Below are 23251 nucleotides of genomic sequence, written 5' to 3'. Positions count from 1 at the left end.
CTGCAGCCACGGCACAATAAGTGCCTTGCAATGTGTCCCTCTAATACCACAGCTCTTCCTAAAATCCGAGATCCCACTGCCTCACCATATGTCCTTTCCAGATCCCTTCCCAATCTCAATGCCCCTATGCCTTGACAGCTAATTTTGCTCACTAACCTCTTCAGTTCTTTCTATTTTGCATCCTGTGCCTTGGCTCTTGTTTTTCTGTCTGTCTTGCTGGTTTTGCCAACCCAGTTGTGGTTTCACTTTCTAGTTTCTACTGTTATGTGGTTGTTGTTACCCACAGCACTTCTAGTTCCAATTTTGTACTGCCTTCCCTCACGTGGGTTTATTTTTTTGTCCTAGTTCACTCTCATACCTATTCAGGTTCAGCCTGGTTTTTTTCCCGTTTTAAATGTCCACAGTTCCTCAGTGCTCAGTGAATGCAGGGGAGAGCACTTGTGCTCAGAATTTGGTCCTGGACTCCTCATGGCCCACAGCCACCCAAATTATCAGCTGCATAGCTGCATGTAGATAAGTAATTTGGCATATATGTTATTAGTTTAGTCTTCTATCCCCCACCCAAATGTTATCTGTCTTCCTTGTCTTGTGAAGATATTGAACACTGTTGAACAGTCTGACAGTGCCCTCAGGGTTCAGTGGTAATGCTAATATTAGATAATAATGATAAATCTGTAAATCACTTGGGGCATCCTAGAAAATGCATTCCCTAGTCCTTATTTTGAAGTTCAAGACTGGCAGGTGTGAGTAACTATTTATTTTCCATTCCACTTTAATCTATCTGGATATAACCTTAGGGTTTTTTTCCCTCTCTTTTTCAGACTTAATGATAATTAATTTAAAGTTTTGCACCATCAGGTAATAACCTTTCAGCAGCTATAGTTCCAATTTTATACTGACAGAGGCGGATGTTCTTAGTGCTTAGGTTTCCCAAGTTGCCCTAGGCTTTTGTTATAGCTAATTGGAAGGCTCTTTAACGGATGGTTCAGAGTTCAACCCTAATTAAACTGTTCAGTTTTTTTCACTTGAGAACTTTATTTTCTCCACTGATTTGAGACAGATCCATAAGGATTTTTCTCACAAAACTTTTAAATTCACCTCTTATATGAGTAAGTCATCCTCTATTTGATTTTGAGTGAATTCCATGCTGTAATATGGTGATTGTCTAGGGCATATTAGAGATTATTTAAAATAGTAAGTAAATACTGGCCATTGCATTTTTTACCTCTTGTTCATTTACTTAATTGTTGGCTTATCCCAGTGATAAATTCCTAAATATTTACAGCATTATAATTGCCTTAGAGCATGCATAAGAAGCAAAATAAACTTTTCTGTCCTGTAAATTTGATGGAGTTGTGTACAATTACTCACTAAGGTATCCCTAAATCTTTACAGGTTTGAAATCTTCTGCACTGTCATAATTCCTAAAGACAAAGGCACAGCCTTTGAAATAGTGCAATATTGAATCAATTGCTGAGCTTAAACACTTTGTAATGTTTTAATATCAATATTTTTGTACAAAATGTTGCACTAAGGATACTGACATTTCAACATTTATTTTTTTGTCTTTATATTTTGAAACCAACGACATTTCTATAATATGGATGCTGGTTATTCTGTTGGTTTTCCTTTCTAAAAATCGTTCTGCATATCAAGCTGTAATAGATATTTTGCAAGAGTCCGTACAAAATTGCAGAAACAAGATATCTTTACTAAATATCTTTTCAATTCTAAGCAGAAAAATTTAATTTACATTGAAAGAGTAAAACCTCTATTTGCTACTGATTTTATCTTTGTAGATTCATTGTAGTTCATGAAAGGTCTCAGACACAGTCATAAGTTAACTGTTATTTACATATTGGTTTTATTTGCCATCTGTCTATTTAGTCTTATCTGACTTGCATTTATTTATTTATTTATGCTCAAATGAGGTATTATGGGATTGTTTTTAAATTTCTTTTGATCATACCTTATCCAAGTCTTTTTCTCTTTTGATCATGAAGAAAAGTATAAAACAATCTATTTATGAAATCCTTTCAAATAAAGATAAAACAGATACACATCCAAAATACCTTCCCAATATGGAAAGCACAGAGGGAATGCATCACCTCTTTCAAAGTGAACCTTGTACATATTCAAGGCATGTAAATAGAAGAAAAACCCCACAGAGTAAGCAAAAAATTGTCTTCCAACTGTCATCTATAGGGTGATATTAAGTGTTTTAGACTGGTGCTGTGACGCACATACAAAACATCTATATTTTTATAATAGTGCTGTGTAAACAACTTTCATTAAACATTTCTCTAACTTGTCTTACATCCAGCAGAATTTTTTTTCTGCTTTAAATTCTGACTTACAAAGAATCTGATCCTGCAGTTTGTACCCAAGCAAATTTTAGTTATGTATTTCTTGCCTTCATAAGTATCCTAAAATGAGTTCATCCTAGATGTTGTTCCTTGCACAAATGAAATGATTAACGGTAAAGAAAGGTAAGAAAAGAAGACTCTACTTTTTTAAAGTAAACAAAGTTAATATTTAAATATTAGCATTAGTCTTTTTTCCTTTATTTATTAGTTCAGGATTCCAACTAATGGTCAGAGAGAAATGGAGGTAAGATAAATCCATATTCTGCTTTTACTTTTCCAACCACAGGGATTCTTTCTGATTTAGTTTAATATCATCACTAATCTCTTGAAATTCAAAATTCAGATTTATATTAGAGAAACCTTTCTTATCTGCACAAGTACCTTTGCCATATTTTTATGATAGTGCAATTATTTGATCTACTTTTCTATAAACACCTAGTATCAAGCAGGACACCGGGGATATTTACAATGACTACCTTCAGGCACAGGAGGCTAATTTCTCTAGACTTCCTCAGTATTAGTAGAGATCCCTTTGTGAAATATTTCAGAGTAGCAGCCTAGTCAACAAGCTATGACATACCTTGTTGAGAAAATGTTCTTCCTCTACTGTATACAACAAACCTAGAGAAGTAACATTCCTTGCTTAGTCTTCTGGCTCCTATATAGCCTGCCCTACCCAGTGCCAGTACTTGTTAATTTGAGGTTATGTTTCCAAATCTGTACTTTACAAGGGATAGACTCTCCAAAAATTTTAAACCCCCCAGATTCACTTTCATGAACATTTACACGTGTTATATCTTCCTAACAGGCTTCCCACCTTGGTATACACGGTTGTATGTGTAGTTAGGGCCCAATGATAACACATACATTTTTTTTAATTCTCATACATATATTAGATGTTCATTATATAAAATATGTGCATTATATAATCCATATTGTCTGTATTGCTTATATCACATATCTTATGCAAATGTTAACCACCACTTAGTCTTCATATTTATACTCTAGCATAGTCTTCTAATGTCAGCTCACATTTTTGAAGAGCTGAGTATATGGTGATCAATGATTCTCTCTGTACTATTATCCCTATAGTGAAAGTATTGCATAGTGAAAGAACATTGTATAGTAGAAGTTGCATGAATGTATAAGTATTTTGAAAAGTAAGTAGCTGCCTCCCCAAGTTTCAGTTTTTGTTTCAAAATGTCTCTCATGGGATCCTGCCAAGCAGGTTCCTGAACTGCTGGAATTTGTTTTCCTTAGGTCTAGGGTTGTGATTCTACTCTTTGTCTTGCTCACTTTTCTCAGAATTTTGAACTCCACAGTCTTAAGGTTACTGCAGCCAAGGCTACCCTTTACCTTCACATCCTTGGCCACTTCTTAGCTATGTTAGAACAATAGGTCAAACAGAGCATCTCCCTAGTCGGTTGACCCCTTCATTAGGAGGAACTCAGCTTTTTGTCCACACAGCCCAAAAATCTCCCGGATCACTTGCACCCAGCAAATATGTTCTCCCAGCAGATGTCAGAGTGGCTGAAGTCCACAAGTGTACCAGGGCATGTGTAAGTGTTGTGTCTAAAGAAGCTTTCATCTTGATATTTCTGATCAGGTGATATGTGACAGCTACATATCACAGTGTCACCCATGTTGGTCTGTCCTCTGATGTAAAAACCTTTGACTAAAAGCCATTGCAACTCTTAGTTATGTGAGCTGTTCCACCACATTTCTCTATCCCAGTGATATTACTTCTCTAAAGTTATGCAAGAACTTGTAGTTTCTCTCTTGAAGTTTGCCTCTTGAAGTTTTCCACACTTCATCCATTTGTGTAAAGGACTTGTTGTGTGCTCCTGCTCATGCTAGATTTAGCAGCAGAGTGCAAGTACCTCCTCCTTCATGTTTTCCCCTGAACACATCCTCATCTTCCCCCTGGCTTTCACTTCTCTTTAGATTATAATAAATTTAGTCACATGTTTAGTCATGGACCAGAAGGGGAAAATGTTGTTCTTTAGATGAAAGCATTAAAGAGAGAATTAAAATAGCACATTTGTGTTCCTATGAAGTAAGCAAGCACAGGGGCCCTGATGCAGCAAATTACATGTTCCTGGAAAGAATATTTTATACACATATTCCTGTAAGGAGTTTGACTGTAGGTGTAGAATATTTAAAGATACTCAAAAGTATGGGTTGGAAAGTCCATAGTAAGGAATAGAATCTCTTCTTTGGAGAGGGATTTGTAAACTGTGCTATCACCCTTCCTGTGATAAGGCCATAAAACACATAAGGTGGTGTATCTGTCCTTGGAAAGTCCAAGGTTTTGAGCAAGTCAATAGTTGATAGGGTTTTTTTTTCCTGTATAAAATATTAAATTCTGAAAATATATACAGTTCAGGATTAAAATTCTAAATTGTGAAAGGTACTTGAATCAATACTTGATATACCAAGGTGCTACAAATGCTGTTTCAATTCAGTGTTTATTTGTGACATGTCTCCAGGCATAATATTATTACCTGGCAACTTTGAAAGCTGTTATTGCACTTGTACTCTGTGCAGGAGAACCAGAGTAACTGCACTTTCAGAGTAGACTTCAGGAGAGGATATGCACCAAATTTAAGTACCTGCTCAAATCTCAGCTCATCTATTGACACAGGCTCTAAATGAGCATAAAGGTCAGACAGGCATTTTGTTTTTTTTGCTTCTGTGTCTGTGTGCAGGGTTTGTTTTCATTCTATGCAGGTTTATAGGTATATCACTGAGTCTTCTGTGTATCTGGTGTGTTTCCACATAACCTTCTTTTTTAATTACTTCAACAGAAAAAAGTTCTTTTTTGTCTGACTCACTGATCTGGACAGGAGTGAGATAAGTAAGAACTGGTCTAGCAATTTAAACCAAGGTCTGTAAAACAAAGAACTCAGCCATTGTAATTCTGAAGATTGATTCCTGTTTGGTGTGAAACCATTAAACCAGCAGAAAAAAATGTGACCTAAGGACCTCAACCTTTCCTTCCTCAAAATCAGAATACCCTTCTCTAAGGACCTGTCCCAGCTACCCTCGCAGGAATAGCAGAGCATGGAAGAAGGTACGCTACGGCAGACTGTTGGCTGCCATGACATTTGGCAGAAGCCAGAATGAATTGCTAGGTCTCTGATCAGGAGAAATTAAATAACCTTAGGAAAGAACCAGCAGAAGACAGAAAGTCACTTCTATCTTCAGCTGAACAAAGCACAATTTCAGAATGTTGTTCTCCTTTTTCTCAGCATTACAAATAAAACTGGGAATAATTTTTTCAGTGTAGCATATTGGAAGGCATTGTCTTCCCCGAGGTTACTGAACTGGTTGTGGGTACCATGGGAGAAGAAGACTTGTGATCATGGCTAAGTGTTCAAACGAATCTCCAGTTTCAGTTTCCTCTCTTCAAGTCTATTTTCTTTCTTTTCTGTGTTTTCCTTAGGCATGTGGTTTTTCTTTGTTTATGTACAATGACTTCTTCTGTCCTCTTCCCTGCTCTGCCTACACAACAGCATTTTCCTTTTTATGTTCAGTGCTTTCACCTCTCCAGCCCCTCACCTCCTCCAAATGTGTTGCTTCTACATTAAGACAGAGGAGCAAAACCACAGGGGAAAAAATAAAGCAGTTAGTTCTTCAAAGAACTAGACTGCAGCCTCATTCCCAAACCTGCATACATATTTCTGGGTATGAAAGAAAAGCAGATGAAAGGCTGGTGAGATTTTTTGGGCTGTTGTGTTGTTAAGGCAGAAAAGTCATAGGAGAAAAGAAGGGAGCTACCAGCGAAGTACCAGGCATAGCCTGAACCATTCTTGGGAATGTGGTCCTCAGAAAAGAAGTTTTTGGACTGAGAATTCCAGGACAGAGCTGCAAACTAAGAGACTTATTTTTTTCTCTGATCACAGAAAGAGGATTTTCTATTTTTTTAATGTTGATGTAAATAAACAAGATTACATTATCAGTATCTCCTCACACAAACAACCTGCAAGTCCCAAAATCTGGCTGAGATCCAAAAAAGGGTGACTATATATTTATGTAGAGTGAATAATACATGAATCCCTTGTTCTCCAAGTGCAATACTGTGTTCTTTACAATGTCATTCATTAACCTATATGGCACAAACAGTGAGAGGAGGTCAATATGTTATTTAATATGTTTGACTAATTAGGAATTGATTAGCACACAAGAAGCCAAATGAAAGGACACATTTCCCCCAATGACTGAAGTTGTTGAATGAATTGATAAAACCCAGAATCTCTATTTGAGTTCAATTCTGTTACTCTTCACACTTAGATTTTTTTTCCTACAGTTTGATGTTGACATGTATCAGCGATGTTGCACAGTGACTTTGTTTGTCTGCTATTCCACTCAGAAGTGAATCCCATAACAATCTGTTGCGTTTTTTCTTGTATGAATATCCATCCCATATTTGGAATAAATCACACAATCTATGTAATTTTTTCATATAATCATGAATTGTTTAGGTTGGAAAACACTCTGAAGATCATGGAGTCCAACTGTTACCCTAGCACTGCCACATCCACCACTAAGCCATGTCCCTACGTGTCTACATGTGTCTACGTGTGTTCTAAATACCTTCAGGAGTGGTGACTCAACCACTTCCTTAGGTAGCCTGGTCCAATGCTTGACAACTCCTTCCGCAAAGAAAATTCTCTTAATATTCAATCTAAACTTTCCCTGGTGCAGCTTGAGGCCATTTCTTCTTGTCTTATGGCTTGTTACCTTGGGAGAAGAGACTGACCCCCACCTGGCTACGCCCTCCTTTCAGGTAGTTATAGGCAGTGATAAGGTTCCCCCTGAGCCTTCTTTTCTTCAGGCTCAACAACCCCAGCTCTCTCAGCTGCTCCTCGTGTGACTTGTGCTCCAGACCCTCCACCAGCTCTGTTGTCCTTCACTGGATGTGCTCCAGCACCTTAATGTCCAGCAACAAAGCTGGTGAATGGGCTGGAAAGAATGTCCTATGAGGAGCAGCTGAGGACTTTTTGTTTGTCTTGTTTGGAGATGTGGAATTAAAGGGGTGATCTCATTGCTCTCTAAAGCTTCCTGGGGAGGGGAACCGCAGAGGGAGGTGTTAGTCTCTTGCCCCTGGCATCCAGTGACAGGATGCATGGGAATGGCTCAAAGCTATGCCAGGGGAGGTTTAGACTGGATATCAGGAAGCATTTCTTTACTGAGAGGGTAGTCAGACACTGGAACAGGCTTCTTAAAGTGTGGTCAAAGCCCCAAACCTGTCGGTGTTTAAGAGACGTTTGGGTGATGCTTTAACTTTTGGTCAACCGTCATGTAGTCAGACAGTTGGACAAGGTGATTGTTGTAGGTCCCTTCCAATTGCAAATATTTTGTTCTATTCTATTCTAATCTAGTCTAGTCTAAATGTTGCTTTCAACAGTAATTCTTTACTTTGTTTGCACTTCAGATGTTTCCACTGGCTTTCTTTTAAGGTTTAAATACATATTTTTTTAGTCTGTCGTATACCTAAGATGATGATATGGTTGTAATATCCATCTGATACCTATTTCTTTTACTCTTCTTTGCCCATAAAGTTCTGCTGGTATTTCTTTTAACATTCTAAGTTAGTTCGTGACTAGTTTCAAGATGCACTGTCTCTTTTGAAAACTAAGGGAAATAAATATCCTGCTAGAGAAATATTTCATTCTTTCTGCTTCCTCCACAAATGCTGAATTTCTTTCAATATGGCCTGAAGCCCAGGACAAGCAATATTCTGTACCAGTGACAGGATTAAAATCCAGTATTTTGTGATCCATCAGTGTTGAAATGGGAGCTGTATACCATTGGTAGGGTAGATCATTGGAAAGGAAATGGAATGTGTGCAGTACTGTCTATTAGTCAAGTCATTGCTGAAATATCAGACCTCGCACTTGTCATATTATGTGTGAAAATGCTATTTATATATAATTATTGCATTTCTACAGTGTGTTAGTGATCGTTTCACTCTTCTTTAAATGCTTATACAGTTATACTCCTGATTTTAGAGGATTTATTCTACTGCTGAAGAAAGTGACACTACTAGTATTTCTTAAATACAAAAAAATATTTGCATAATCTTTCTTGGTAAAGTGTAAGAAATACAGGGCATGTCTGACAGATGATAGAGAGATTACGTCATTTGTTTGGCATGCATAAATTTAAGGCCAAAATTACTAGATCATCTAGTTGTTTAGAACATTGCATTTCCCATTGTTTTGCAAAGTTACATCTTTTGAAAATGGATCAAATCTGTAATTTAAGCTTTTTGCCAGTAATGGAAAAAATTCAGAGATTGCACATTCTCATAATTTCATTTATCGTTGAAATCTTGTACCTTAGTTTTTACACAAGTTTTTGGGAATACAGCTTCAAGCCACTAGTTTCTGCTTTGCTCTCTCCTGGTAAGATTAAATAGCTTTAACACCTGGTGTTTTCTCCCTGCAAATGCACTTTTATTCTGTAATCATCTCATAGCTATAGCTTCATGTTTTTGGTAAAATAGACGGATCTATTTTTTCTCTCACTGAAAGGCATTTTCTACAACCCTTGAGATATTCTGTATATTTTCTATACTGCTGAATTTTCAGCAACTTTTTCTATACATAACTCCTAGACCTACGTTCAATCTCCCTGGATTACTTTCACCAGTACTCTATACAGCACAGTGATAGCAATGCACCAGGTGTTTATGTTTAGTTGGTAGTCTACTATAATTCATACACGCTTTTTGGTCACTGCTTTTCAGGATACAATCTGTCATGCTTGTGGATTTTACCTCTAGTCTTGCTTTCTACAAATAGAACTTTGCATTTTACATTAGTAAATTAAATGCTGTTTAAATAGAGGCCAAACTTAGCCAGTGAGAGAGACTGTTCTGCACGATTCCTTTTCCTTATAATTATTTATCATTTTGCTAACTGTATGGTCATGTGTAATAATTTTTAACTAGCTCACTAATGAAAATGTTGAATAGAATCAAGCCTTGAACCTGTGCTTTTGGGACTACCTGAAAAACATTCCCAATAAATGGAAAACTTTTCAGTGAGAAGAGTGTCCTTCTGGACAAGATGTCCAGCACACAGCTGCATAAACACATCACGTTGTAGGTCGTGGGTTGAGCACAGAGGGTAACAGTGAATGGGGTAACATCAAACTGGCCACCTGTCACTAGTGAGGTTCCACAGAGCTCCATCTTGGGCCCTGAGCCCTTCAACATCTTCATAAATGACTTGGACGCAGGACTGGAAGGGATACTAAGCAAATTTGCAGATGACACCAAACTGAGAGGAACTGTTGACTCCCTCTAATGCAGGGAGGCCCTGCAGAGAGACCATGACAGAGAACTGGACGATCACCAAGCATATGAAGTTCAACAAAAGGGAGAGTGCTGGATTCTGCACCTTGGATGGGGCAACCCCTGGATGTTCAGACAGACAGGGGAATGAGATGCTGGAAAGCAGTGCCATGGAAAGGGACCTGGGCATGCTGGTCGATGGCAAGTTGAATATGAGTCAGCAGTGCCCTGGCAGCCAGGAGGGCCAACTATGTCCTGAGAGGCATCAGGCAAATCATTGCCAGCCAATCGAGGGAGATGTTGTCCCTCTGTGCTCTGCACTGGGGCGGCCTCAGCTTGAATATTGTGGCAGTTTTAGGCACTGCAATATCAGAAGATATTAAGCCATTAGAGAGTGCCCAAAGGAGGGCAATGAAGATGGTGAAGGGCCTTGAGGGGAAGCCATTATGAAGAGTGGCTGAGGTCACTTGGTCTGTTCAACCTGGAGAAGAGGAGACCGAGGGGAGATTCCAGTGCAGTCTACAACTTCCTTGTGAGGGGAAGAGGAGGGGCAGGCACTGATCTATTCTCTGTGGTGACCAGTGATAGGACGTGAGGGAATGGCCTGAAGTTGTGTCAGGGAGGTTGGATATTAGAAAAAGGTTCTTCTCCCAGAGGGTGTTTGGGCATTGGAAGAGGCTCCCTGGGGGAATGGTCACAGCACCAAGGCTGACGCAGTTAAAGAAGCATTTGGACAATGCTCTCAGGCACATAGTGTGACTCTTGGAGATGGTCCTGTGCAGGGCCAGGAGTTGGACTTGATGATCCCATCCAACTCAACATATTCTGTGATTCTGTGAGTTCTTGAAGGTATTTCAGTAAGGTAGTGTCTCAGTTGAAGAGAGTGGAAGGTTTGCTAAAGAGGATGAGTTATGGGACAAAACAAACTCCTCTCTCTCAGCAATTGTGGATTAAAAATTGCAGGGCTTTAATCGAGGAAGTGTGGAAAACAGAAGAGATAACAACTCTTTATTAAAAGATATATGTATGTTAGCAAAAAAAACCAGTAACAGAACACAAAAAACTAGACAGTAGTCCTAGAAAAAAAAGTCTGAAGAAATACTTCTCTGTCCTTTAGCACAGTCCTAATCGTGGCCTGCAGGGGGTGCTGTTGAATCACTGGAGGTGTAGGGTCTGCAATTCTCTGTTGCGGTCGGCAGGGGGCGCTGTTGGGCTCTGGCGGTCACCACGCAGGGAGAGGGGTCTGGGCGGTTGCTCTCGGTTGCGGGAGGAGATGAAAAGAAGATGGGGGACCCTACCCCCAATGGAGGGAAGGGGTAGGGAAGGCAGTTCACCCCCAACAGGACTCACTGTGGTTCTCAGTTGATGGTGCCCCCCAAAAGCTCCTCTTTTTCTCCCAGTGAGCACAGAGACTTTCCGATGAAACACAGCAGAACTGGGCTGGGGACAAGAGACAGCTCCCAGGCCAAGCTGAAGTCAGCAGTCCGGGCTGACCAGGGCGGGCAGTCAGACAAGCAGGCTTCCAGGCCTTCTCTCCAAATGCTCCGCACACAGACCCTGTCTCTGTCCTCAGAAGAGAACCCAGCAAAACTGAATCCCTCCTGTCCGAGCAGAGCCAGCCTTCGAAATGGGCCATCAGCTAGGAATGTAGCCAGGCTGGCTAAATCTTTTGTAAAGCTAATGGCCTCCTCTTCCCCCTTCCCTGTTTGAGCTCTGTTTCGCTTACAGGGAAGCAGGGAAAGAAAACTTCCTCTCTCAGATTATAACCTATAACAGGTAGGATCTTGTACTGGATCTTAACTACATTGACATTGTGTCCAAGTTCTTAGCTTCCTTGTCTGTCAGTCTTTTAGCTTGATCACAGAGATGGTGTAGCACCATTTCAGGGAGTCTCTTGAATTTCCAGGATGAATCTGACTTTACGTGCATAGTAAGTTCATGTATTTTCAAAAGGTATTTCAAGCTCACTTGCATATGCAAGCTTTGTGTGTTAAGAAATTCCAAATAAGAATGATTTCTGGCATTTTTGCACCCCACTTCATCTCTCTTCCTCTCTCTGATTCCACTCCATGAAATATAAAAACAACAGAAAAAGAAAGGCCACTCCTGGGTGGCTTTGCTGGGTGGTTCAGAATATAATACACACCAGAGAGGACAGTGAACATCTTTTTGGGTGACTCCAGGGTCAATCTAGGATACAAGGTATATACTGCCCGTGGTAACTTTTACCCTATTTATCACATGCTTCATCAATATCATATGATGCTTCTTTATTAATCACCGTGTAATGTGCATGTAAAATCCTTTTCAAGTTTATGTATTAAGTGTATATAATTCTATTCACCAGTCTTATGAAAAAATGAAATCACTTTTGTTTGATGAGGCCTATTTTCCCTAAAATCAGAATTCTTGTCATTAATTGTATTCCTATCTTAAGTTTTTGGGTTTCTCCACGATTTTGCTTGGTTATGATGACAGCCTAGTCATTTAGGTGTTGAAAACATTTGTTGCTTTAAAGATGTTTCCTGAGATGATCACATCTCTATTCTGAAATAGTGTTTGTAATATGAACATGAATCATATTAGCTTTGCCAACTAACCATTTTAAGACTCCTAACTGTGAGATATGCCAATGTTAACCTCTTTATCAGTCTTAGATGATTTGAAAATCCAGTCTATCTGATCTTCATTTGAGCGTTCAGTATTTGGGAAGATACTAGTCAAAATGAAGAATAGCAAAAAATGGATAGAAATACAGGAGAACTGGCTGCAAACATATGCCAATGCATTGGTTGAAAGAAGAATTGTGATGAAAAAAGATTACCTGTAGATTTCATCAAGGATTCTTTTTGGAGGTTGATTTCATTTAATAGTTTAATTAATGACCTTGGCAGAAATGGTGGAAATGTGGTAATGAAATTTGCTGATGACAAAATTTGGGAAGTATTATCAATACAAAGAAGAAATTAGATGACCTAAAGGACTCCCGTAATAGAATAGGATTACATTTAATAATGAAAAGTGTCAGGTCATGCATTTAGGGACTAATAATAAGAATTTCTTCCAGAAGCTGGGGACTTATCAGTTGGAAATGACAGCAAAGGATAATGATCTGGGTCACCCAGGGTGTGACAATAGGGCAGGTCTGTGAAAAGGGAACTTAACACAAGGATGTATATTTCTAGTAGCAAAAGGTGATTATTAGTGCCATTGTACACTATACTGGTGAGACCTTCCTTTGGAATCCTCCTAAACAGCTCTATCTATGTTCAGATCTTCCTGAGCTTTGTAAAGTTAGCCTTTTTGAAGGATATAATATACCGGTTTGTCTACCTTGTTCACCTACTGAATCCAAATAATTTCAGGCTTGTTGTTTATGCTTCTGTTTTTTGTCCAGTGGGTCCAAGTGAAGAGACAGTTAGCCTTGTTGTTCCCAGTGTAAGAATTGTTTATCTCTATCCATCATAAGGTGATACCTTGTTGAATGATGAGTTTTACTCTCTTTAGAGGCTATGTACACTTTTATATGTAATTGTGCTGCATGGAATTCAGTATATTATTTATATTTATATAGGTTCCAGCCTGTAAAGTCTTTGTCCATGCACAATCATGACTTTTAACCATATCCCTTGAAGAGTGTAGAGGGCAACAAAAGGGGATTAAGGAGAATTTCTATCCTTTACTGCATGCGAGGTGAAACATAGTGACATAGTATGAGGAAAAGGATGAGGTACTTCATGTCTTCTTTGCCTCAGTCTTCAATAGTAAGGACAGTTATTCTCTGGGTACCAGTCCCCTGAGCGGGAAGACAGGGATGGGGAGCAGAATAAAACCCCCATATTCCAAGGGAAAATGGTCAGCTCCCTGCTACATCACTTAGAAACACACGGGTCACAGAATCCCAGAACCAACCAGGTTGGAAAAGACCTCTGAGATCATTGAGTTCAACCTATGACCATGGTCAACTAGACCATGGCACTAAGTGCCACATTCATTCTATTCTTAAACACCTCCAGTGTTGGTGACTCCACCACCTCCCTAGGGAGCCCATTCCAATACCCAGTCACTCTTTCTGTGAAGAACTTCTTCCTAATGTCCAACCTAAACCTTCCCTGACACAGCTTAAGACTATGCCTTCTTATCCTGTTGCTGATTGCCTGGGAGAAGAGACTGACCCCCACCTGGCTACAACAACCTTTCACGTAGTTGTAGAGAGTGATAAGGTCTGCCCTGAACCTCCTCTTCTCCAGACTAAACAACCCCAGCTCCCTCAGCCTCTCCTCACAGGACTTGTGCTTCAGACATTTCACCAGCCTCATTGCCCTTCTTTGGACACCTTCCAGCACCTCAACATCCTTCCTGAACTGAGAGGCCCAGAACTGGACACAGTACCCAAACCTGAATACACAACGAGGTCTTCTGCAGTTCCAGAATTTGAAACAGTCGAATTTCCAGTTTTCATAAACATATTGCTGACCTCTTAAAATCATGAAACTTGTGATTCAAGGTCCAAGTTGCCTTCCAGATTAGCTAGGAAGAGAATAGATATCAGAGATGGGTATTTTTCTTCTCAAATGCCTGCCTATGTTTTTTCTGTGCATTTCTGCAACCAAAATGCTTATATAAAAATATTTTTATTTCATTGGATCAGCATTTTTTTACAAAATCCTTGCTTTGCATTAGAAATTTTTCATATGAAACTTCTGATGAAACTTCTGCGGGACTGGGCCGTAGGTTTCTAAGGACGCAGGGAACTAACATGGTGTCAGGCTTTCTGACATCATCATATTTCAAAGGAAAGTTGCCATGCAGTTTTGAACTGCCATTACATATCCACTAAAGAGTGATAAGACACTGATGAAATGTTGCAACACCACATGGACATTTTGCTTTATGTGATAGAACACCACAGGTAGCAATCACAACCCTATTCACATTGTTCCTAAGGGAGAAAAAAAAATGCTTCCTACATGCCTTTACAGCTGAGCTGGCAGGTAGCTTTATCACTTGCTCATAGCTGTATATTGGGTTTTTTAGCCATAGGATTTACTCCATCATTGGATGAGAATATGGGGTTTTTTTTGTGTGTGTGACTGTGCATGAAAGGATGGATTGAGTAGCACATCTTTAACAGAACAAAATAAAATAAAGCACTAGTGAGGGCTGCATGGTCTGATTTCTGACACCCATTCAAAGGCTTCACAACTCCAGCTGAAGTTTTTAATTTTCTGCTTTCAAAAACAATATTTCATATACAGTACATCTAATGCTTATCACTGAGTTTCTGGCTCTCCACTCCTAACAGGAGCCAAAGAGAAATAGATATGCCAGATGCATGCCTTTGTCTGCTCCCTAACAGATCTTTCCTTGTAAGTTCATGTAGTGCAGGGAAATGAAGGGCAAATGGAAGTAATAGCTAATGCAGTTTTTGTGTAAATGGTCACAACAGATATTTGATACACGATAGTAAAAGGGTTTTACAGGAAAAGGGGCAAGGAAAGTTAGGCAATGGTAATTCTGAATTAAAAGTATCTTTGCAATATTTAAAACTCCACAGAGGTTTTTTTGGAAGCAGCTACAAAAGATGTAAATCAGTGATGAGAAGTAATTCAAAAGAGGATGAAATACTTCCACAAATGTTTTAAGAAATTATTCACAAAATTATTTTATATAGAAAGACAAGTTGAGGCATATATTTGAAGTGAAACATCAGTTAACTAACTGATGTATTCATGGAGTGTTCAGGTTGCATTCAGCTTGCATTCACTGAGCAGCATATGGAGAAAACAGAGCTTTGATTCATCCAAAAGGTTAACTTATCCACTGTTGTCTACACAAGGCTTTCTTTCAACTTCATTGCCTGGATAATTTTGTCTAAAGTATGGAACTAAAAGTGATCCAGCCATTTATCCTGTCCCCGTCCATGTGCAAAGGGGGAGCCAATGGAGATGGCGTTCTGGGTGAGAAGAGGCTTGTTGTGCCTGCATCTGCCTTCTCTCCCTGCTGTGGCACCTGAGGGAATACAGTCGATAGACAGTGGAGACATTCTCAACTAAACCTGAAGAACTCAGCATGGAACTCAGAACACGCCATAACACATTTGTAAGGCAAAAATGGCCTTTTCTGGTAACCCTGAGAAGTACTCTGCTAAGAAGCACTGCTACCCCAGCTTCACTTGGGTTTCATACTAGGCAGAAAGGTGCATGACAGAAACTCCTATTTTTTAGTGGAATGAAGCCAGTAGTGTGTCCTTCAAAGGAAAAGTCTTGATCAGAGCAGCCGTATTGGTATTTTAATCTACCTTTTGTATGTCCAATCAGTCCCATGGAGTACGAAGAAAAAACTATGCTTGTCTTAAATATTGTGTATCGGAGCTAATCACACTATTAGCAGTGGATTACTTTTTCAGCTATTCTCTCATCTTGCTTAAATTGCAAATTAATTTGTCTGACCAGCAAAAGAAAAATGAGAAATACCTTTGGAAAAGTTTAAAAACCCTTATTGTCATTTGCAATAGAATGTTATGCAAATAGTTGCTGGCTAGAAAGGGAAAGGGAAATGTACCAAGATAAAGTGACAAGGGAGACAAGCAGAAAGAAAGATTTGCTTTTTGCAGACCTGACTACCTGACTGAGTTGACCAGAAAAATAATTACAAATCTCCTAACTCTTAAGGAGACAGTACTACAGCATCTTGCATCACAAATGCTGCTTTTGGAAAACAGTATCTGAGAAGCGATGACATTTAACTATTGCAAGTTCTAAGATTTTGAAGTAGCTTTGCATTCTCTTTTTATTGTCGATACTCTTCACCACAATTACTTCTGTCTCTTCCCCTAATTAGTGAGGAGGCAAGTGGGCAGAATGTGTTGAGTTAAACAGTGTCCTGCTCATATCTCTGTTAACATTGTCATTAAAATAATGTATAATATCACAAGTACAGGTTTATAGTTTTGCCCGATTACCTACAAGAGAGGAACATAAAAACTGTGCATAGTTTAGTATGCTGAATGTGGAAATAAAATGATAAACATGCCATAAATTTATGGTGGATGTTTATAACTGTATGTTGATTTTCTGATTCAGGTTATGACCACTGCAGAAGATTATGGTTTCAATATTTTGCTCTGCCAAATTCCAGAAAGCAGCTATTTTATTGATGGTAAGTTATTTACTGAAGTTGATTTCAGTTCCGTATTGTGGCCAGACTGAAAATAATATTTAAATAGACAAGAAAAAGAAGACACTTGTTACTTAAGAGAGAACAGTATTTGCAAGCATAGAGACAACCTCAAAAAATTGAATAGTAATGTCTATTGAACAGTAATTAAAATAAATTTTTGCATGCTTTGCATGCTTTCTGAGATAATTAAACAGAGAATTTTGTTTTCCTGGAGTTGTTCAGGCATACAGTGGGCAAAGCTCCAAGGAGATGAAAACTCTTATTTTAGCAGATGTTTTAGCAAACAGCATTCCTGATGAAATTTCTGGAGGACTTTTTCAGTCTACCAAAATGACTACCTTACCTCATATGTTTACATTCTTTTCTTAAATTTTCTCCCCTCATGCACACCCCAGATTTAGTTTTATTTAACAAGCTTGATGTCCATAGACAATAATACATTATGGTTGGTGACACACCATTATTTTTTCAATATTTTTGCTATATCATCACAAATTAAAGGTTTGGAATTTCTTGTAATGTCATGTTCCAAAAGAAGTGTTGATGTTTTGGACATATCAGAGATTTTCAAGATTATCATGACTTTTAATGATGAAAAATTGTTCAGATTCCAGAATCTGAACAGAACCAGATCTACATGCTTTCTTGATGTTCTGTACCAATTTTAGGAAGCAAAGTTCTTTCATCTTTATCTTGCTGTGTAAAAAATATTATGAATTACCTAAGAGGAGTGCTTTTGTCTAAACCTTTTGTAAGTGCTTGTACACAAAAGCAGGCCTTTCCTATGAGAACTTGAATAAAGCAAAAAAATTGCACTTGACTACAAAGTGCATGTGTGCTTTGCATTCTGAGTGGAGTACAAAGCTCAGTGTACTTATGTGTTATAAAATCAAAATCAAGTCATGATGAAGTTTGGGTTATAGGATCAGCAATGTTTTCGTCTCATTTTTTTTCTTTTTATATTCTTGCACAGTTCCAGACACAGTGATTTTCTGGTCCAAGTGTGAGGTTCCCAAATGCTACCGTAATAAACAAAAGAAAAAAACCCTATTATTTTTCTTATTCGTTATTCCCTCTAATGCTGCCCTCAAATATTATTTTTGCTTTCTGTAAAGAATGCTTGATTTTTAGAATGTTCCATTTAGAAAAAAGACACAACCAAACAAGGAATCAATTCTATTATTTCTGTAGAACAATCTGTATAACATACATGCAAACTAGGTCTCATGGGAAGTAAACATTGTAGCACATCCAGCTTCCTATTATGGACCATCATATGTCTGATGTACACTAATGTTATAAGATATATTGCTCTGATAAGCTCCATATTTAATTATAGTATTTTCTTCAGTGCAGTTGAAACCAGTTAAATATTGCACAGAAGTAGTTCTGCACATAGTTTTTTATCGTTTTTTCTGACATTTTATACCCAATTTTCTGCTATGCAGGCGTAGCACTGTTTTTAGGGAAGAATATTTAACACTAATCTCAGCAAGTGAGTTTATACAGTGAGTTTATGAATTTTTAAACACTATAAACAACAATGGCTGTATTAAATGAGCTCTTTATGTTCCAGGTTGTTTGGTATAAATGTGCAATGACCATTGCAGAAAATTTGAGATTCTTATGGTGGAGATGTATGTTAGATAAAAAAAAGAATTCTTTTTAAAAAATAAACTCCACCCATTTTGTTTCTTCTACCTTGCTTTCTTGACATTTTCCCCCCTCGTATTTTGTAGTTTACCTGACTTAAGTTGAATGATTACCGAAAAAAGACTCTTGGATGCTTTTAATAACTCGTCTGTATTACCAACTTAGTAGGTGGCATTCTTCTTTTGGGGTAGATACTGATCAAAAGCCTCAGTGGTGCATTGTGAAGTACTGCTCTTTTACGAATGCCTCTCATCTTGATGTTCCTCACAAAAATTACTATTACTATTTTTTATCCTATATTATCTTTCTATCTGCACATAGGAAGGCTAGTTATAACCTGTTTCTCAGGTAGTATACATTTACAGTTTATGCACAGGACAGGATAACGGTTGCTTAAAATGTGTGAGCATTGAAGACACAGTGACATATTGGTTAGCATCGCTGACAGTGATCTTTGCCGTAAATCATAGTGATTTGAAGGCAGAGAAATAAAATCTGCAATGCTTAGTAATAATTCTACGAGTTTGCATGGGACAAGGTGAAAATGTTGTTAGAAAATGGAGTAAGTAGACAGTGGAGTCTGACCTCATGGAACAAGCAGAGGTGAAAGTTAACCCCAACTGAATGAGAGCTGTTAGGTTAGGAGTGGGCTGGAGCTTGAAATGGAAACATATCCTTTGCTTGATGTGTTACAAAAATACAAGAATGAAGAAGGGCAGTCAGTTATCAGTGTGACACAGGCAGTGTTCAAGCCATAATTGGTCTTTTACTTTTGTTTGCAGGCAACACTACAAACCGCTGCAGGGTGAGACAACATGCAGTTTCAGTTGTATTCTTAATGGCCTTTTATGTCTGAAGACTTTGCAAACGCTACAGAAACCACTTAAAGCAAAGATGTGACTTTCAGAAAAAAACTGCAGGTAACATTTCTGGGAAAAAGTACCTGTTCTGTGAATAACTACTTTAAATAAATGTTTATGTTTATTTGGAAACATTTCTATGGGACTTGCTCTGTCATCTGCAGAGGAATATATGAAAGCTTGGACCAGATCTATACTACCTTTTTGATGTAGCTGCTGTTATGTTAAGCATAAAAGTGGATATAAACCACATATTTAATTTTATGCAAATGGATCTACAAAAAAATAAGTCCCAGTGCCGGGTACTGTTGCAGATCTGTGGCTTGCTGCTGGAGAAATATTTTAATGAGAAAAATGTCATTTTAGTTTGTTATGTACTGTGACATTACAAATGGAATAAAACATGTAACATATTCTGACTTTAGTATTATGAGACATTTAACCATGAAAATTTGAGGAGACCATATTAGGAGATATATCCCTGAACAAGTTCAAGAAAATGTCAGCAGTATTTGTACTGATACAATACACGGGCCATGGACGGTTCCAAGTCTAGGCTCAAAGTGTACTGGCAAGGTCATTAGCTGTCTTTCTGAGTGCTCAGGAGAATGCTAAAGCAGTGGTCTGCCTCTTCTGCCTGCTCTCTTTGTTTTTCCCTGTTCCCTCCATGTTCATTTTTTGACAAACCAGGCTTTTGTGTTACATTTAGAATTCTTAACAGTTCTTCAATAAATGCTGCTACTGCAATCAGTGAGACCAAGCATCATCATAATTCCAAGAGATCAACTAGACATGATTGTGTCAATAGGTACTTTGTTTTCTCGGCACTGAGGATTTCTTTGAGCTTCACAGACTGCAAAGCAAATATGCTTCCTGCCCTGAAGAAAGGAATATATATGTATATGTATGTGTACGTGTATATGTATATGTATATGTATATGTATATGTATATGTATATGTATTTTGAACAAGGGTTTTACTGCATGATAATGTTTTAGAGAAGATTATCAATTCAAGAGAATGAATTCTGGATTATTTGTTATTGGGAGGACACAGTTTGCCTAATCATGGCTTATTCATTGTACGTGCCAATGGTTTTAAACATAATTCTTAATATTTCAGAATGGTCAAAAAGCATTAATATCAGTTTGTGTAGGCCTAGAATAGTGTTTTCTTCCTTTGGCAATTCATAAACACAGTCTGGTATGCAGACCGTGACTGGTCAGCCAAACCTATCTTCCTGTTTCCAATTCACTTTGAAGCATATAATGATTCTCCACTTCTACTTCCACTTAAGACAATTATTGTTTTGGAACCAAACTACAACATGTGAGTTTTATGGATTCAGAAATGGCTTTCTCTGGGCACTTGAATAGATGAAGCTTTGCTTACTCAAATGTTCAGAAAAGGCAGTTGTACACGCAATGTGAAGCTATGTGAAGCAGAATTTAATTTCTAAATAGCACCATTTTTTTTCATTTTGAGTTAAAACTCTGCAAGTTTGCATACCTAAGCGGGAGTCAGTGTACCCAGGATCTGTCTGGAACCTGTCTCTCCATTAGGAAAAAGAGCTCTCTATGAACAATACTGCCCTGGAATGAGCTTTCTTTTAACTGGTATAGTAAGATGACTCTGTCACAAAATGAACTACTTGCTGATGAACTGGAATGGTAAGACATATTATCGATTTTATATCACAATGTAAAAATCATGGTGTTAATTGATTACCAAAGATAATGTTAATTGATTACCAAAGGTATCAAAGTTATTACTGCCATGATTAAATTATGACTGTGCATCATATCTGGGATTTCGCAACAATGTATTAAAACGGTAGCTGTAGTTCTGGTCTTATCAGTAGGTTTTCATATTCAAGTATTAGGTGACTTTAAATATACTGACTAAAAATAACATTATTTTCTTTTCCCACATGAATAAATGAACTTTTCATGCCTTCTTTTGCATCTTGAACTCTTACATAGTGAGAAGTATCACAAGACCAGATGAAGACCCAGCAGGGATAAGTCTGCTGGAGGATAAAGCTCCAGACCAAAAGCAGAGCTTTAAATGTCTCTGTTCCCTGACTTGTCTAGTCATTAGGGGTCCAGGCCTAGCCTGGCCCACCTGACTATTTTCTGGTTTTGGGAGATCAGTTTTGAAGGCAGGTGGCATATCTTGCCCCTCACAATAACTGAAAGCCATACGCTTAATCCCACATCTCCTGGGATGAGCTCAGGCTGCTCTGTCTTCTAACCATTATGTGAGTTCTCTAAGAGCTAACCATTATACAAACGATGTGCATCCTACCATCACAGCAGACTAAATTATTTGTGGCGTTGACTGCAACTGATTTTTCAGTCTTCCCACAGCATGGGCAGAGTCTGAGTTCCCATGTGCTAAACCTGATTAGCAATGGCTCATTACAGAAAAGAGGGGTGCATGTATTTCTGAAAAAGGCACTCTGCACATGTCTTAGTGACTTGAATGGTGCATCTGGAAAATCAGGCAAGCAGAGATAGGTATTCAGTAAAGAAAGACTAGAATGCTTTTGAGGACTTTCTATTTGGCACTTAGAAATGGGTATTAAGGAATTATGTTGGAGCTTAAACAAGACTGAATAAGCATTCTTGTATGCAACTTTAAGACTGTTTATCTATGTATGAGAATTATTTCAGTATGTATGAAAGGTGACTGAGTAATAAGATTGATTTGAGAGTAACTTAGAAATATTAAAAGATAACTTTTTAAGCATTCTGCTGGACAACAGCAGTTTTGCTGAATATAGATGTCATTACTATATACTGAATTCTAGTGAGTTGTCTTGCAAATGATCAAGACTCACGATAGGAGAAATGACAATTCATGTTCCTGCTAGTGGTGAGATAGAAGAATTCAAACAAAAGGAGTGTAGCACTACCATCTTAACTGTCATAGCAAAGTCAAGACTACTTGGAAGACATTTTAGTGAGAAACCAATTCCTGGCTCTTTTCAGTTCAGATGAGGGAGTAGGACTCATGTTTTTGAGGTTGGTACTCTCGTTCAGTGGTCTCTAAAGTAGGGTGTGCACACACCTCAGGATGCTCAAAACAATCGCTTGGGGAGCAGGAAGAAAACACAAACTAGAGAAGTGGGCCCATGACAACCTTGTGAAGTTCAACAAGTCTGAGTGCAAGCTGCTGCACATGGGTTGGAGCAGTCCCAGACATGAGTACAGGCTGGGAGAAGAATTCATTGAGAGCAGCCCTGCTGAGATGGACTTCAGGTTCTTGTGGATGAAAAGCTGGACATGAGCAAACAGTGTGCGCTCACAGCCCAGAAAGCCACCCTGGGCTTCATCAAAAGAGGAGTGGCCATCAGGTCAAGAAAGGTGATTCTGCCCCTCTACTCTGCCCTCATGAGACCCCACTTGAAGTGCTGCATCCAAGTCTGGGGTCCTCAACACAAGAAAGGCAGGACCTGTTAGAGCAAGTCCAGAAGGCTACAAAAATGATCATAGGGATGGAGCACTTCTCCTACAAAGACAGGCTGAGGCTGGGGTTGTTCAGCCTGGGGAGCAGAAGACTTCAGGGAGACTACATTGAAGACTTCTAGTGCCTAAAGGGGGATTATGAAAAGGAGAGAGAGGGACTTTTTATATTGACACATGGTGACAGAACAAGAGGCAGTGGTTTTAAACTGAAAGATGGCAGGTTTAAGTTAGATGTTAGGAAGAAATTCTTTACTCAAAGGGTGGTGAAGCACTTCTGAGGCTGCCCAGAGAGGTTGTGGATGCCTTGTGTTCAAGGGCAGTTTGGGTGGGGCCTTGAGCAACCTGCTGTAGTGGGTGGCATCCCTGCCCATGGCAGAGAGGTTGGAGCTAAATGATCTTTAAGGTCCCTTCCAACCC

The 23251-nt window shown here is 38.7% G+C and overlaps 1 long non-coding RNA gene across 1 annotated transcript; it reads left to right on the top strand.

Annotated features, from left to right (window-relative positions):
• Window positions 1-2534: 2534 nt before the first annotated feature.
• Window positions 2535-19412, top strand: LOC113970945. The gene is made up of 3 exons (XR_003535393.1): window positions 2535-2610; window positions 16755-16830; window positions 19287-19412. It is a non-coding gene; the product is annotated as an uncharacterized LOC113970945 (long non-coding RNA).
• Window positions 19413-23251: the final 3839 nt, after the last annotated feature.

This window comes from Neopelma chrysocephalum, unplaced genomic scaffold (assembly GCF_003984885.1).
Source record: "Neopelma chrysocephalum unplaced genomic scaffold, ASM398488v2 Primary Assembly neopelma1_80b, whole genome shotgun sequence".
Taxonomy (NCBI): domain Eukaryota; kingdom Metazoa; phylum Chordata; class Aves; order Passeriformes; family Pipridae; genus Neopelma; species Neopelma chrysocephalum.
The sequence above is the reverse complement of the archived record's forward strand: the minus strand, read 5'-3'. Positions and strand labels throughout refer to the sequence as shown.